The sequence below is a fragment of the Ochotona curzoniae genome, unplaced genomic scaffold (genome assembly GCF_017591425.1).
Source record: "Ochotona curzoniae isolate NIBS_2020 unplaced genomic scaffold, NIBS_Ocur_1.0 scaffold_4701, whole genome shotgun sequence".
Classification (NCBI taxonomy): Eukaryota; Metazoa; Chordata; class Mammalia; order Lagomorpha; family Ochotonidae; genus Ochotona; species Ochotona curzoniae.
The window spans coordinates 59,782,281-59,798,014 of NW_024467122.1; the positions used below are offsets into that span (position 1 = coordinate 59,782,281).

Below are 15,734 nucleotides of genomic sequence, written 5' to 3' on the forward strand. Positions count from 1 at the left end.
TTTGTAAATTATTATTTATGGAAGAAAAAAATGTGTGCCTAATTGTTGCTTAGGTTGGATGGGCCAATAGTGAAAGACTGAAGATATGGGTAGGAGAAGTGGAAATTTCTGGGGTGTTGTTTTAGAGATGGCAACAGATGATTCAACTGAGTTCAGGGGTTGTGACTGTTGGAAGGAGAGAGCCAAGATATACCTCCTGTGTGTTATATGTATGTAGCCACTTTGCTTCCTGAAATAATGTATTACTTACTGTGTTTTTCTCAGTGGATGACTTTGGGCCCCAGGACAACTTCAGACTCTTTTTAGCTAGAAAGGAGACTTTTCTGTATCAGTCAGATTCTTAAGAAGCCTCTAGACGTAGAGCCTGGCTTTGATAATGAGGATAAATGTCCAGAGTATCTTGTTTCCTCAATCACTGTTTAGGCTCTTATGTCTTTCCAGTGCTCTATGGCTGCATAGTCTGCAGTGTCACTAAATGGGGCAAGAAAAAGAAGACATTTTCTTCCTCTTTTTAGAAAAATACTATTATTTTAAAAAAGATTTATTTATTTTTATGGGAAAGTCAGATATACAGAGAGGAGCAGAGACACAGAGGAAGATCTTCCATCCAATGATTCACACCCCAAGTAGACACAACATCCATTGCTGAGCCAATCTGAAGCAAGGAGCTAGGAGCTGCTTCTGGATTTCCAATGTGGGTGCGGGTCCCAAGGTTTTGGGCTGTCCTTGACTGCTTTCCCAGGCCACAAGCAGGCAGCTGGATTGAAAGTCAGGCTGCTAGAATTAGATCTCAGCATATGCAAGGCAAGGGCTTTAGCTGCTAGGCTACCACACCGGGCCCACAATATTTGTTATTTTTATTGGGAAGGCAAAGTTACAGAGAGGAAGGAGAAACCAGAGAGAGATTGTCCATTCCCTGATTCACTCACCAAATGGCTGCACTGCCCAGAGCTGAGGTCATCTGACTAGGAGCCACCAGCCTTTTCCTGGTGTCTCATGTGGGTACAGGGGCTTGAGGACCTGAACATCCCCCATTGCTTTCCCAGGCCACAAGCAAGGAGCTGGACAGGAAGTACAGTGCCCATAAGGGATCTTGTGGGTGCAGACGGAGTATCAATGTGTTATGCCACTGCATTGACTGCACAGATAGTTCATGTGTCTCTTGCCACATCCCATGAGTAGCATCTCACATTATGGGTACCATCCAACCAGAGTAACCTCTTTGATAAAATCAGTGCAACTTCATTGTAATATCATTATCATCATAGTTTACATTAGGGTTCACAGTTGGTGTTCTCCATTCTGTGTTGTTACTGTCCTGGATATCCTTGTGGAACCACCTATTGAACTCCTTCCACTCAACCCCACAAAATCACTGTTCTTTGCCGAATCCATAGTTTTGCTATTTCCAGAATCATGTGTGATTTGAGTCGTATGATGTGAAGATTTTCTTTTTTAAGTGAAGCCTTCCATTTTGTTTAGGGTTTAGAATATTCCTGTCACTCCTCAAGTTTTTCTGTGTCCCTTCAAGTCAGTCCTCCAAATTTCTTTTATAATTTAAATAAGTTCTCTCTAGTAACTCTGATATTTAATGACCTGTAATAGACTAAAGATTCTCCTTGACCCTTGGTAAAAGCATATTTTCTTTCAGCATATCAGTACTTTTTGGATTCCTGTTCAAAAGGATAGAGTGACTAAATGTATTTATGGCCATTTCCCCCAATAATATTAGCAATTATTAATAACAACACTTAACAATGTCTATCATTTACATATTTACTTTGTAGTATTCACAATTCCAAGGCTGTACATACCTTACTTATATTAATTCTCACATAAACACAATTAGGTAGGTGCCATTATTGATTTTTGTCTCATAAAAAAGATTCGACTATTTTCTCTGATTGGTTGTACTCGTATTGCTTGCAGTAATACCTAATAGAGTCCTCCAAATTCCCCATCACTAATTTGTTTTGAAGAAGGGAATGCAAAGGCGTGGAATGAGTTGCAGTCCCTGAGTAGGAAAGAGAATTCAACAAATTTCTGGGAGACAAACAAACACATCAAAAGACAAGAAACACCCCCAGCCTCCAAAAAATTCAGATGGGAGAGTGATAATTGTAAAGTAGAAAAAAGGAAGACATTGTCTAGAAAATACTCAGAGAAGCTAAACTGTATGGAGCTTGGAAATCTTTCTGTAAGAATGCTAGGCGGGAGAGAGGTGAGTTGAAAAGCCAAAACCAATGCACATGTGTGTATGGAAATGTTGACCTCCTGCTCACATAGTTCCCTTTTCCCTACACAGACCACAGAGCTAAGCATTTACCCTCAGGCAAAGACTGAACTTAAAAGTTAATTGGGGAGTTGGTGTCTCAGAATGAAGCCCTGCAGCCCTGCAGCCCTGCAGCCCTTCATATTTCATAAGCACAAATGTTTGGATTCATACTATTAAAATCAGTCTTCCCTTGAAATGAAAGTATTATTACGTGTGAATCTCATACTTATGCTGAACAAAAGAAATCAGGTTGATTATATATGGTTGTTTATTATGTAATTATGTAGTTTGTTGTTATTGACAAGACCTTTCTGATTTAAACATGCCATAATTTATTTTGCCCCTATTCCTTCAGATGGAAAATTATAATGCTTTTTTTTAATGACAACTCTAAAGAAAGCTACCATAAACAATCTTCTACAAATATAATAAAACATGTTTCCATTTCTCTTAAGTAAATACTTGGAGGACTATACTTTCTGAATCATAGGATAATAGTAATTTTAACTCCATAAGGAACTCAGCATTTGTAAAGTGGGTTTATTATTTTTGACCGTCTTGAAATATCTGAAAGTTTTAGGGGCTTTGTTTTCTCCCCAGTGGATAAGATAGCCATATTTTGGGAATTTTAGCAATTCATCTATTTGTAATAGTTAACTCACTCAATTTTTACTTGCGTGTTCCTTACAATTTATACTGTCCTATGCATTTCTGTATGATTGCTGATTATTTGAATGTTTTCTTTGATGAAATACCTGTTCTTCTTCTTAGTTACATTCTTGTTCAGCTTTCTGGTTATTGTGTGCGCTGGCATATGTTTGTGTGATATACGTCAGATGTGTGAGTTCTGAACAGAATCACAGCTTTGTCTCTCTATTCTCTTAACGATTCTGAAGGAGGATAAACATTTAATTTGGATCAGCTCTAAGGAAATTTTACTGAGCCCCAAGTTAGAATATTCTTTTATTTTCTATAGAAGCTTTAAGATTTTCTTTTTTCTTCAGCACGAAAGAATTTTGTGTGCAGTATATGCTTTCTTCTCCCCTATGCTCATCATTTGTTGAATAATAATTTGTTGAAAATATTACTCTATCCTCAAGAAATTTCTTTTGTGCCCTTAAAAATACTAGAGTGATCATGTAAATTGGTGTCTATTTCTGAACTTTATATTTTATCTCAAAAAGCTTTTTGTTTCTACTTAACATCAATAATAATTTCTATAGTTATTAGTATATTTTGAGATCAAATAGTGTGAATACTCCAGTTCTGTTACATTTGCAGAATATGCTTTCTTTCCCAGACGTGTTAGGTTTCCGTACGTGTTTTGCTAATTACTTTCCAAATCATCAAAAGGTAATATGCTGGGATTGAAATAGGTGTTATTTAACCTATAGGTAATTTTAGGGAGAACTGATGTAATACTGATGCTGACCTTTTAAACTTATGTACTTAAACTAGTTCTTCCTTAATTTTTTAGTTTGTTTTTCAGCTATTATTTGAAATTTTCAGTGTCGATCAATTCCACATATTTTGGCACATTTTCTCTTAATGATTTTATGATTTTGATGTTATAATTGAATTTAAGCTTCTTTTGCTGCCAATAATGAGAAACATAATTGATTACATATAGTAAGTATAGCTCTATGAATCTGATAAATTTGCTTTTTGTTTTGATAGTTGTTTTGAAGATTTCTTAAGACTTTCCCAGAAATAATCACATCAACTCTGCAAAATTATAGTGTAACTTTTTATTGTATAATACTTGCTCATTTTATTTAATTATCTTACCTTAATGTATTATCAAAGTTCTCCAATTCAGTGTTGAATGCAAGTGATTGCCAACAAAGGAAAAGTTTTATATACTGTACCATTGATTGCAGTCTCAATTGTTGGCCATGATTTTGATTACAGAATTTTTAGTTTATCAAATTGATAGTGTTTTCTATTATTTTGCTAATACAATCTTAATGATATGAAGTAATGTTGAGTTACTTCATTAGCTGTATTTTTTGCTTGTAAGGAGGTGAGATTATATGTTAATTTCCTTTCTTATACTTTTTCTTATACCCAACTGCATCAATAATTCTCAAAGATTAAATCAGTCTTATATTTGTAGAGTAAGTCACACTTAATGATTATTAAGTTTTTGCCCATTCCTAGATTTCTATTTGCCAATATTTTGCTCAGAAATTTTCATCTGAGTTCTTGCAATACACTAATCTACTTTTTTCTTCTCCTGAGATATTTTTGTTAAGGTTGAGGATCATGATTTTGTAACCAAATACATCAAGTTAGAAAATGTTCCTAGGACACTCAGAGGAAGCTCCAGGCCTCTGGTTTCTGTATAGCTCAACCTTGGCAGTTTGGCCATATGGGGAAATAACCAGTGGATGGAGTCTCTCTCTCTTTCCTGCTTCCTCTGTAACTCTGCCCATTTCATAACTGAATCATTTGCTGTGTAGTTTCTTGAACTCTGTTTAGATTTCAGTTATTAATCCTCTGACAAAGGCATAGCTTGCATGTATTTTATCCCATTGTATTGATACATTGTGTTGACTATTTTGCTCTGCAGGTGCTTGATGCAATCCCGTTTTTCTGGTTTTGCTTTCATCACCTGTGTTTCTGAGCTCTCCAAAAAAAGTGTTTGACTATCCCAAAGTCTTGCTGAATTTCCTCAATATTTTCCTCTAGTGATTTCGTGTATCTGGTCATAGATTTAGATCTTTGATCCATCGGGAGTTGATTTTTGCCTAATATATAAGGTAGAGGTTTGCTTCACATTTTTGCATACAGGAATCCCATTTTTCTAACCCATTTTGTTGAAGAAATTGTACTTTTTAAAAAAAAAAAACTGAATTCTTATTTTTTTCCTCAACTCCAAATTAAATGATAGATTTTTAGATTTACTACTGTAAATAGCCTTTTAAGCACTATTGTAACTGGTTCCCATAGATTGTGATGTAAAACTATCTTTCAGCCCAAAGTATTTGTTTCCACTTCCACCCCTCCACCACTTTGGTGCCACAGGTTATTTGGAAGATGGTTGTTTAATGTCAACATATTGGGGACAGCAATATTTCCAGATATCCTATTATTAATACATTTTATTTTGTTCTCTTCAGAAACTATTCTGACTTGTCAATCTTTCAAAAATTATTGAGGGCTGTTTCAAGGTCAAGTATAAAGTTTTTCTTTGTTAGTGGGCTCTGTGCACATGAAAAGAGTGTGGTTGTATAATTTTTGCATATACTAAGTACAAAATACTTTGACAGAAAATTGAGAAAACTTCCTACTTCAAAGAAAGCCAGATTGCTTTAGACAGTAATCCTAAAACGGAAGTTAAGGAGCAATGCTTTGATATAATAGAAGTCTGTTTCCACAAACTGGGTTTACTGGATTTTTGCTTTTTACGTAAGCAAGATAATTAGTTTCTCCAATTTTTATCTTCTAGAGATAATGAACTTTCGCCCATTAGCTAAGCATTTTCACCATTCTTAGAATCAAGCAACAGACTACATGGAGTGACCTCAAATCCTTCATGGGATTAAAAGATAAGCTCATTTTGATATCAAAAAAATTGACATTTATTAACATAAGATGGTCTCTTCATAAAATTTATAGAAGTATATACTATGAAAAAAATTATAAATGGATTTGAAGTTGTTGTAGTGCCCAAGCAGTTTTAATAATATTTTTCCATTAATATTTTAGGTCCTCTTATATATGGATATTTTTGTGAATGCTATCACTTAATTAATGAAGTGTTAAATGTGAAAAAAAATCAGTAAACATGGAAAAAATAAGTCACATGGATCGTAGGTAGGAATTTTATAGTATCCATGTATAGCTAAGCTTAGTCAAATATATTTGAAGGTAATTCTAGATTATCCAGTAAGTAGTTTTAAATCTCACGGAATTTATGAGTCTTCTTTTTATTCTTTAACAAGGTCTTTGAAATCCAGTTAGAAATGTGTCCAAAATTGACATGAATTATCAAACTGTGCTCATTTGAAGGATGTGCTCTTGATATTACAGTGAATTTATGAGCAGATTTAAAGTAGTAAAATTTAGCAAAAGGAGCTAGAGGCCCCTAATTGTCTATGGGAAGTGCTTTTTGAGCAAATTTTTCTTGAGACATTTTAGATGCAGAGTTCCTTAGACTTCATTATTTAAATGATGTGGACATCTAATCCGTAGACCAATTTGCCAGCAATATAGCAGATACATTTAATGAAATTCCAGTCTAAAAATTTTGGTTTCTGAAGATAAAGGCAAGTGGTATAAATAATTTGGCTCTGAAATGGTGTTTCGCTAAACTGTTCACTTGGATGCATGTGAACGAGCAGAGGTTGCAAGGAGAAAACTGAGACAGGTTTCCCCAAGGAATGGACAGTTACCGTGGGAGCAGGGCTATCAAGGCAGTACACAGGCAAAGCCTCTTCAGAGCTTTTCAGTCCGTCACTCCTGGACTATCGCCTTGCCCACCTCCTGTGATGATGGACTTTTCCGATTCTCAGACACTGACAAGTTCTTTCTGCTTCTGTTTTTAGTCTTGAAGGGAGTTCCCCATTAACCTATACCAACATGCAAGATTTCTGACAAATTTTCAAATATGGCACCCCTTGGTGAGATTTAAATTTCAACCAGGACAGAAGCAATAGACAAAATGAATTAAGATCAAATGGTAGAAACCACTACAGGTTCTTCACATATCTAAAAAGGTTATTCCCTATTTCCCTCAGGTTGGTTCTGCAAGGTAGAGTGTATTGTAAATGAAAAGGGTTCTGAAACCTGTTAAACAGTGGGGCGGTGATTACAGCTGCATTATTTTTAAGCTTAGTTTCACCATCTATAAAATGAATATTAATAACACTATCAAATGTTAATGCAGTCAGTTGTACAAAGCACTGGTGTCACTGTCTTGTACATACGAACCCCCCCCAAAAAAAAAGAAAGAAAATGTGCCAGAACTATTGGCAGACAGGTTAGGAGAATGATGAAGTGCCATATATCATAATTCCAAGCCCTAAGGAGTGTACTTACAAGGTGATGGAGTACGTTAAAGAAACCCAAGGGGAAGATGAATCTTGTTCTGATCTTTGAATGATTGGGGGAAGATTTTGTGGAGGACATTGAAGACAAGAAACAAGACTAAGGAAACAAGGAATCAACTTGGGTCCTTGGTATCATGAAGTGTCCTGTGATACAGGATATAATTATCTGCCACAAGAGAATGAGAAAAAAGTTATATGTAAGGAAATTTAGATGAAAAGTTACTCATGGAATGGCTTAAAATGATGTATGGTAGTTCTTTAGTAGATCAGTTAGCTATTTCACTGTTCAATGTCTAAAAGTAAGGGACATACATTATTATAATGAAACACTGCATTTAGAAGACTTAGGCAATTATTCTAACATCTCTGAAACTTAACTCTTAGATATAAACTCGATAATATTGTGGAAACTACGTGAGGAATTAAGTATTTTGTAAATCCTAAAGTGCTAAAGGGGTGATCATACTGAATGTCACTTTTTGTTTTTTAAGTGTCAGCAGTAGGAGGAAATAAAGAATGTATTCTCTTGTATTAAAAAAGAAACTCACAAACTATCTCAGGCTTTCATTCTTGGGGAAAACATCTTTAATAAACCATTTATTAGCTTACTATACAATTTTTAATGACTTTCTTATTTGATATTCTCCTTTGAAATGTTTCAATAGGTTTTGGTCTGTTATTGTTTAGATGTAATAGCTCTTGAAAGCATTACTTATTGTGTTGCTGTGGTATTATATTTTCCAATTTTAGATGTTTCATAGGGTGGGAAGGATTCAGGGTTGGGGAAAAGTTGATGCGATCCTTGTTTCTAAACTTTATTTCTTCTTCCCATTTCTGGGGGGAGGAGGGAGATAAAGGGAGAAGTCTTACTCAGCCTCCCAAATCACCCCAGTACAAAGGGATGGGGAAAAGAAGAACCACCGGATGTGAACCCATGGTCCTGATGTGGTGGACACTTCGAGGGTTCTGCCCAGGTGGATGCGATAATTCTGAAATCCAATCTATGGATGAGGAAACCCTTCCAATGTCCATTGGTTGACACAGTTGACCTTGGAGTCTCTATTTGTGGAGATGTTTGCTGTCATTGTTTGGTTGGGGTAGTTGTCCAATATGTTCTGATTTCCATTCTCTGCTATTGTAGTAGATGTCCTCTGCAGGCCTCAATGGGCTACTATATCCTCCATGTCCACCAAGGCCTGCTGTCCACCACTCCATCCTTTACACTGAAGACCAGTTCTCACAGGTGGGCCCATGGATCTGGGCCAGGCAACCCAGGCCCCGCCAAACCCCAAACCAGGGGCTCATATATTTGGCATCAACTGTGCAGGCAGGACCAAGGACCCAGGGCAGGTGACCCAGGCCTGAAAGGCCAACTGTCCCTGGGGCTCATGGACCTAGCACCCATTGCACAGGTGAGTCCAGGGTCCCTGGGCAGATGTCCTGATCCCTGCCAGGCCCCCATCCCTGGGGCTCACGCATCCAGCACCTACCTCACATGTGGGCTTAAGATCTGGCACCCACTGGACCAGTGGCTCAGTGACCTGTACCCCATGCAGTCCTTTTAAAAACGACTTACTTGAAAAGCAGAACTGCATGAAAAGAGGAGAGAGAAATGGAGAGAGAGAGTGAAAGAAGGAGTGAGGGGAAACAGGAAGAGGAAGAGAAAGAAGAGAGGTCTTCAATCTGCTGGTTCACTGTCCAAATGACCACACTGGCCAGGGCTGGGCCAAGACAAATCCAGGAGCCTAGAACTCCACTTTGTCTCACACCTGGAAGGAAGGAGCACAGACACTGGGTTTAGTTCTCTGCTTAGTGTTGTAAGGGAGCTGAATCAGATCTAGACCTGACTGGTGTTCATATGCAATGCTAGTACCATAGATGGTGGCCTCACCTGTGATGCACATAGAGGAACAAAGTCTGTAATGCATTTATTCATTCATATGGAAAAAAATATCTACAAAATATGTAATATCTGCTTTGGCCCAATGAGAAAATTCCGTAACATGCTTTTTTTTTTAAAGATTTATTTTCATTACAAAGTCAGATATACAGAGAGGAGGAGGAGAGACAGAGAGGAAGATCTTCCGTCCAATGATTCACTCCCCAAGTGACCGCAACGGCCAGTTCTGCGCCGATCTGAAGCCAGGAACCAGGAACCTTTTCCAGGTGTCCCACGTGGGTGCAGGGTCCCAAAGCTTTGGGCTGTCGTTGACTGCTTTCCCAGGCCACAAGCAGGGAGCTGGTTGGGAAGAGGAGCTGCTGGGATTAGAACCGGCACCCATATGGGATCCCGGTGCTTTCAAGGTGAGGACTTTAGCCGCTAAGCCACACCGCTGGGCCCCAACATGTTTTGTTTTGTTTTTTAATAAAAGCTTGAAATTGAATAGAATCCTGTTTGCTCATCACTTACCTTTTCTGAACTGTTTCTACCTGTTCCCTGACTGTTAGTATGATTTTCTTTCCTTTTTATCACCAGATATCCTGGTTTTATCCTTTGCTGTTATTTAAGGACACTAGTAAATTTCCCTGGACAACATGCTAGCCAATACTGCTTTCCCTTGGGTCTTTCTTGCTCAAATGCATCTTCTCTGCACTCCGTTAGGCTTGCTGCTTTGCTGCCATGACTCTGTCTACCAACAATATTGGGAATTTGCTTTCCAGATCACTGAATATTTACTGTTGGGCAGAGATTTGGTGGCCATATTTATATGTCACCGTGTTTATGGAAGAGTTTCATACTGTATAGTAGAAGGTATTTACTGATGGGGTGCTGTTAAGGTCATAAACAGTGTTTGACATTCTTGTGTGAGATCAGTTAAATCAATTCTAGGATATGTAACAGACTAAATGCAAATGAAAGATCAGTTAAGAGTGTTCTTGGCCCAGCACAATAGCGTAGTGATTAAAGTCCTGGCCTTGCATGTGATGGGATTCCATATGGGTGCCACTTCATGTCCTGGTGGCCCTGCTTCCCATCCACCTCCATGCTTGTGGCCTGGGAAAGCAGCTGAAGACCACCCAAGGCTTGGGACCCTGCACCCATGTGGGAGACCCCTAAGAGCTCCTGGCTCCTGGTTTCAGATTGGCTCAGCTCCAGTCATTGCAGTCACTTGGGGAGTGAACCATTGGACGGAAGATCTTCCTCTCTGTCTCTCCTCTCCATATATCTGCCTTTCCAATAAAAACAAGCAAATCTTTTTTAAAAACTGTGTTCTTATTATATTACTCTAGTATCAAGCAGAAAAAAAAGTAGGTCTCAAACTCAGGTGGTAAGTATGACATTCCTATGTCAAGGTCAAGAGTACATGTGAGAGAGTCAAGGCAAATGAGGGCTGGGTTGGGGAGCAGAGTTAGCTGAGTCAGGCCCTGAAGGGCCTCTTTGCTGTGACTTCCTTCTCTTCAAAATTAACTCCTATATACCCAGTTAGCCTATTTGACTACATTTGATAAGAAACATAAAACTGTTCATTGATCTGAAAATGCTTTAATTATGATAATGGTATAGCAATGAACTGCCAACTACTTAAAGTTCCTCAGCTGTTTAACCTACCATTGTGTCTAACTTTGAGTTAAGGCTGTGTTGTCAATTGCTGGCCTGAAACAAATTTCACAATAGTCAACACTTCTGTTTCTGTATCTGAAAAATGGTGATATTTATTCCATATAACTCTTACACTGAGAAAATGAAGTAGATTTTAGATAATTGTATACACAGTACTTAGCACGTTGTAAGCCATAATTAAATATTATCACTAAGACTTTGCAACTACAATCTAGTGTTTTGACCTCTCTCAACATTTTCTTACCAAATCTTATAACTTACTTCAATTCCGTTACTGAAAATAATTTTTGACTGTATAATTAAAGTTATGACAACTAAAGCATTAATAAGAGCTTTTAAGTTAAAGTAATTGAGAATCATTTGATGCTGTTGTGGTACCTGGCCTCTTACCTGCCTGAATTACCTTCTACACCTACTGCTTTTGCTCTGAAGTGACCTATATATTTTCAAAAAATTTAATTTCAAATAAAGTAGAAATGTGGGTTAATAAAGGCAATTATAATGCCTTGTTTCAGTTACCACTGGTAATGTTCACTTTTATGCAAGAGATTACTTCTATAAACACCAGAATGTGCACACACACACACGGAACCCAGTGATGGAAAGATGAATATTCAGTAGTGAGAAGCTGTCACTGAAGCATGAAGATGGAAAGTGTCTTCCTTTGCCCTTCCAGCTGCCTCTTTACCGTTTCTATCCTCCTCACTACATCCTGTGACCTAGCAGGGTGCCTAGGTTGGTCCCATGTGTTGACAGATATTTGACTGAAGTGGTACCTGATGAGATGACTTCTCACTTCCCTTTGTCACCTTTCCTGGAATTGTGACTGATGTTTTGAGGGCTTTGCTAAGTTCTAGGCATTGTTCTAAGAACTTTACATATGTTAACTGATTTACCTCCTCCTGCTGTGCCACTAGGAGACACTGTTTCTGTCCCAATGTCATAAAGTTACAAACTAAAATGGTTGAGGGGTAAGCATCTTTCCCAAGATTACACAGTGGGGGTGATACTGGAATGGGATTCCTATGCAGGTGACCAGTAGTAACCATTAACACCTTCTCCTTAGATGGATCTTCTGAACATAAATTTACAAGCTCTGCATTTTTTCCCTTTCATTGGTCTCCATCATCAATATCCTCCTCTGGTCAAAGTGGATATTTCTTTATCTTTGGCTGTGACATGAATGTCTGTGATTCTTGGCTTCCAGCACTGCTTCCCCCCTCTGACTCACTTAAGAACCAGTTCAGCTATTTGGGGGGGAGGGTTATTGTATATTCATTCATGGGCACATTTATTTGTCCATATATTTGCTTGTTAATATATACATTCAATATCCAAAAAAGATTTTGAGTCTATTGTGTGTCAAGCAAAATGGATTTTTCACTTTTTTATTGTATATGCATGGTGTAAATTTTATTTATATATGCATACACATATATAAATACATACACTGTGTATGTATATATGTGTATCTATATATAGTGTGTTGTGTGTGTGCATATGGTTTATATATATAGTAAATGAATTTCATGCATTTCACCCAGATTTCTTCTCGATTCTATCCTTCTTCCTACTTTCCCTCTGCCTTACAGTTTCTAATTTTTTTTTTTACAATGTCATTCTTTCAGTTCACTTCACAAGATCAGTCCTGTCCTTGCTCTGTCCAAGAGCTCACAAACTGTTTGGAGAGGCAGACACACACACATATCACATAATCATTGTGAGAGTCATACCAAAGGTATGGTCAAGGTACTGTGGGAGCACAGAAGAGGAAGAGTGGGACTCAGAGAACAAACAAGTTGATGCTCTTCTCTGACTGTCTAAGGCAAATTTTCTATAGATAATTATGAGGTGTAACGGAGGACAGGGAAAGGGGAAGGAATAAGATGTAGGGGAATAGCTTGGGAAAAGACACACTGGCAGGATAGAAATCTAATATTCAAGGACCTGCTAGTACTTTGAATAGCTGGGACTAATATGCTTATGAGAGTGCCAGAAAAGAGGACAACTAAGGGCCTAGTGGAATAACCTAGTGGCTAAAGTCCTTGTCTTGTACATGCCAGGATCCCATATGGGCATCACTTGTGTCCTGGCTACCCCCACTTCCCATCCAGCTCCATGCTTGTGACCTGGGAAAACAGTAGAGGATGGCTCAAAGCCTTGGGACCCTGCACCCATGTGGAAAACCTAGAAGAAGCTCCTGGATCTGTATTGGCTCAGCTCTGGCCGTTGTGACCACTTAGGGAGTGAATCGGTGGATGGAAGATCTTCTTCTCTGTCTCTCCTCCTCTCTGTATATCTGAATTTCCAATAAAAATAAATAAATCTTTAAAAAAGAGAGAGAACAGCTAACTCAGAATTTTAAGTAGGAGGATATATATATATATAGATAGATAGATATATATATTTCTTAATATACTAACTTTAAGGTAATTTAGAACTTGAAAGTAATATTAAATTAACACTGGGAAATATTTAGGATAAGAGTATGATTGTTTGGATGGAAATTAGGAAGTCAAGATTCCGTAATCATGGCCTGAGGTGACAGAATCCCTTCCGGCGTGGAGAAGTGATGGACCCTGAGCTTGTAACAACTTCTGTTTATACTAAGTGTATCATTACAACATTAGTTGAGATTAGTAATTCAGGAAAATGATTAACTATTGGAAGAATTTTGATTTGGGGCAACTCAGTGAAGATACTTAGTGAATGAAATTTATCATTAAATATTTGACTATTGCTAACGTGTTAAACACCTGATTCAGATATTTATAGTTGGATATGGTTTTTACAGTTAAGCAGGACTTGATTCAAAGGGAGGAATAAGAAATATAATACCAGTAATCCTGACGATCTACCCACTGGGCTCAGAGAGGTTGTATCAATTAGAATGAAGAGCTGAGTTTGAGTAGCTGGTGAGCTCTGCACAGAACAAATGATTTTGGAATCTAAACACAATTTTTATAGCAAGGGTTGAGTATAAATGTTTTGCTAGGAAGACAGCAGATAAAAGTTAACGAGATGTGAAAAAAAGTGGGGCCCTGAGTGAATAACACATCCTTCTGTGTGGTTGGAATACAGAGCATGTAAGTTCATATAGGCAACTGTGCATACATGCTGTTTGGTTTGTGTGCGTTAAGGAAGCGCTTGCTTCACACTGACCTGTCAGCACAAGCGTTTATGGCAATCACTGCCTGGCACAGCCCTAAACTAGCAATGCAGGTCATGAAGTCTAGACGGGAGAACATCACTTCTTTTACTTGAACAACTAGCACAAATTTGTTTCTGGGTTTATATTGAGTCATTGGTAGAACACTGTATTCTTTTAAAATTGCTTTAAAAAATGTTTTAGAATAATGTCTTTACTCTGTTGCTAGCTAAATTTTCAGTCTTTTGTATAAAGAGATCACAGAGGGGTCAAAATAGATATTCTCTGAATTTAATTCAGGAATCTATTTCTTGACACTTTTATTCACAGGGCACAGATCCTGGTTTATAATTGTGAACAGATATCAGATTGCTTCAGAGAAGACTTTGTGAAGCCCAGAAAGACTGGACATTAAGAGTCCATCTCTTTCTGCCCTCTGTCTTCTGTGCCTTCTTATTTATGTCTTGGTTGCTTAAGAAACTTGGCTTCCAGCCAGAGCACGTGATCGTTAAGTCTCCACAGAGCCTGATTGAGGTGGAATTGGCAGTTTTCCCAGCGGAGGGGGCTGACAGAGTAAGAAGGCTCCTAAACTAAAATGTAGTTTATGATGTATTGGTTAGTGAATTAGACTATGTATCTATTCAAGTACATATTCAAATGTCAGTAAAGGCTTTTGTCTGTTACTCGTAGTTGCATTTCAACGATAAAATGTTAAACTCAATGCAATAAAATTTGGAATACCTTCCACATACAAGATATTCTGCCACTGAGCCAGTAAACCTAGTGTAAATTTTCCCTTGATTTAATTCAGCTATCAGATTACTTAGTGTGTAGCTACTTGCATTATAAAACACCGTATCAAGGAATGAACTTTAATCTACCACCTCCTTTTAATTTATTTTTTAAAGATTTATTTATTTATTTATCTATTTATTTATCTATTGGAATGTTAGATATACAAAGAGACGTAGAGACAGAGAGGAAGATCCTCCATCCACTGATTCACTTCCCAAGTGGCCGCAAAGGTTTGAGCTGAGCCAATCCAAAGCCAGGAGCCTGGAATCTCTTCTGGGTGTCCCATGTGGGTGCAGGATCCCAAAACTTTGCGCTGTCCTCGACTGCTTTCCCCACACGGAGCTGTGGGGCCACCAGGACATAAAGTGGCACCCATATGGGATCCCAGCGCATGCAAGGCAAAGACTTTGGCCACTACGCTACTGTGCTGGGCCCCATCGATACTCGTTTTTATCTTTGGTACATCTTGCTTTTGTGACTTCATACCTTTCTTCAGTCATGGTCCTAAACTCAGTTTTTTTTTGCTATCTATGACGAGTCTATGGCAATTGACTATGATTTTAAATATCTGGCACAGAACTGTATTTTTATATCCTAAAATTTGTGTAGGTGAACACAACTTTAGCCAACGCTATAAAGATGAAATGCCAAGAAGAATGCTACTATTTAAATTGTCATCTTCCACAAAGCTTTGTAAGTAGGAATTCTGACCTTTTATTACTATCTCAGGTGTGTCTATGCTGAAGTGATTTGTTAAAAAGTGCAAGTCAAACTGATTCTGATTTGCTTTTAATTTCCTTCTTTTGAAAGTAATTTTGTATTGATATTGAGATATTACCTCTGAGATTTTTTTCACATAAGGAATATGAGTATTTTTTGATAAAATCTTGGAAATACAAT

General features: G+C 37.8%; 1 long non-coding RNA gene across 1 annotated transcript; it reads right to left on the bottom strand.

Annotated features, from left to right (window-relative positions):
* Positions 1 to 708: 708 nt before the first annotated feature.
* Positions 709 to 15,224, bottom strand: LOC121149098. The gene is made up of 3 exons (XR_005882615.1): positions 15,207 to 15,224; positions 12,921 to 12,927; positions 709 to 789 (listed from the first exon to the last, which is right to left on the bottom strand). It is a non-coding gene; the product is annotated as an uncharacterized LOC121149098 (long non-coding RNA).
* Positions 15,225 to 15,734: the final 510 nt, after the last annotated feature.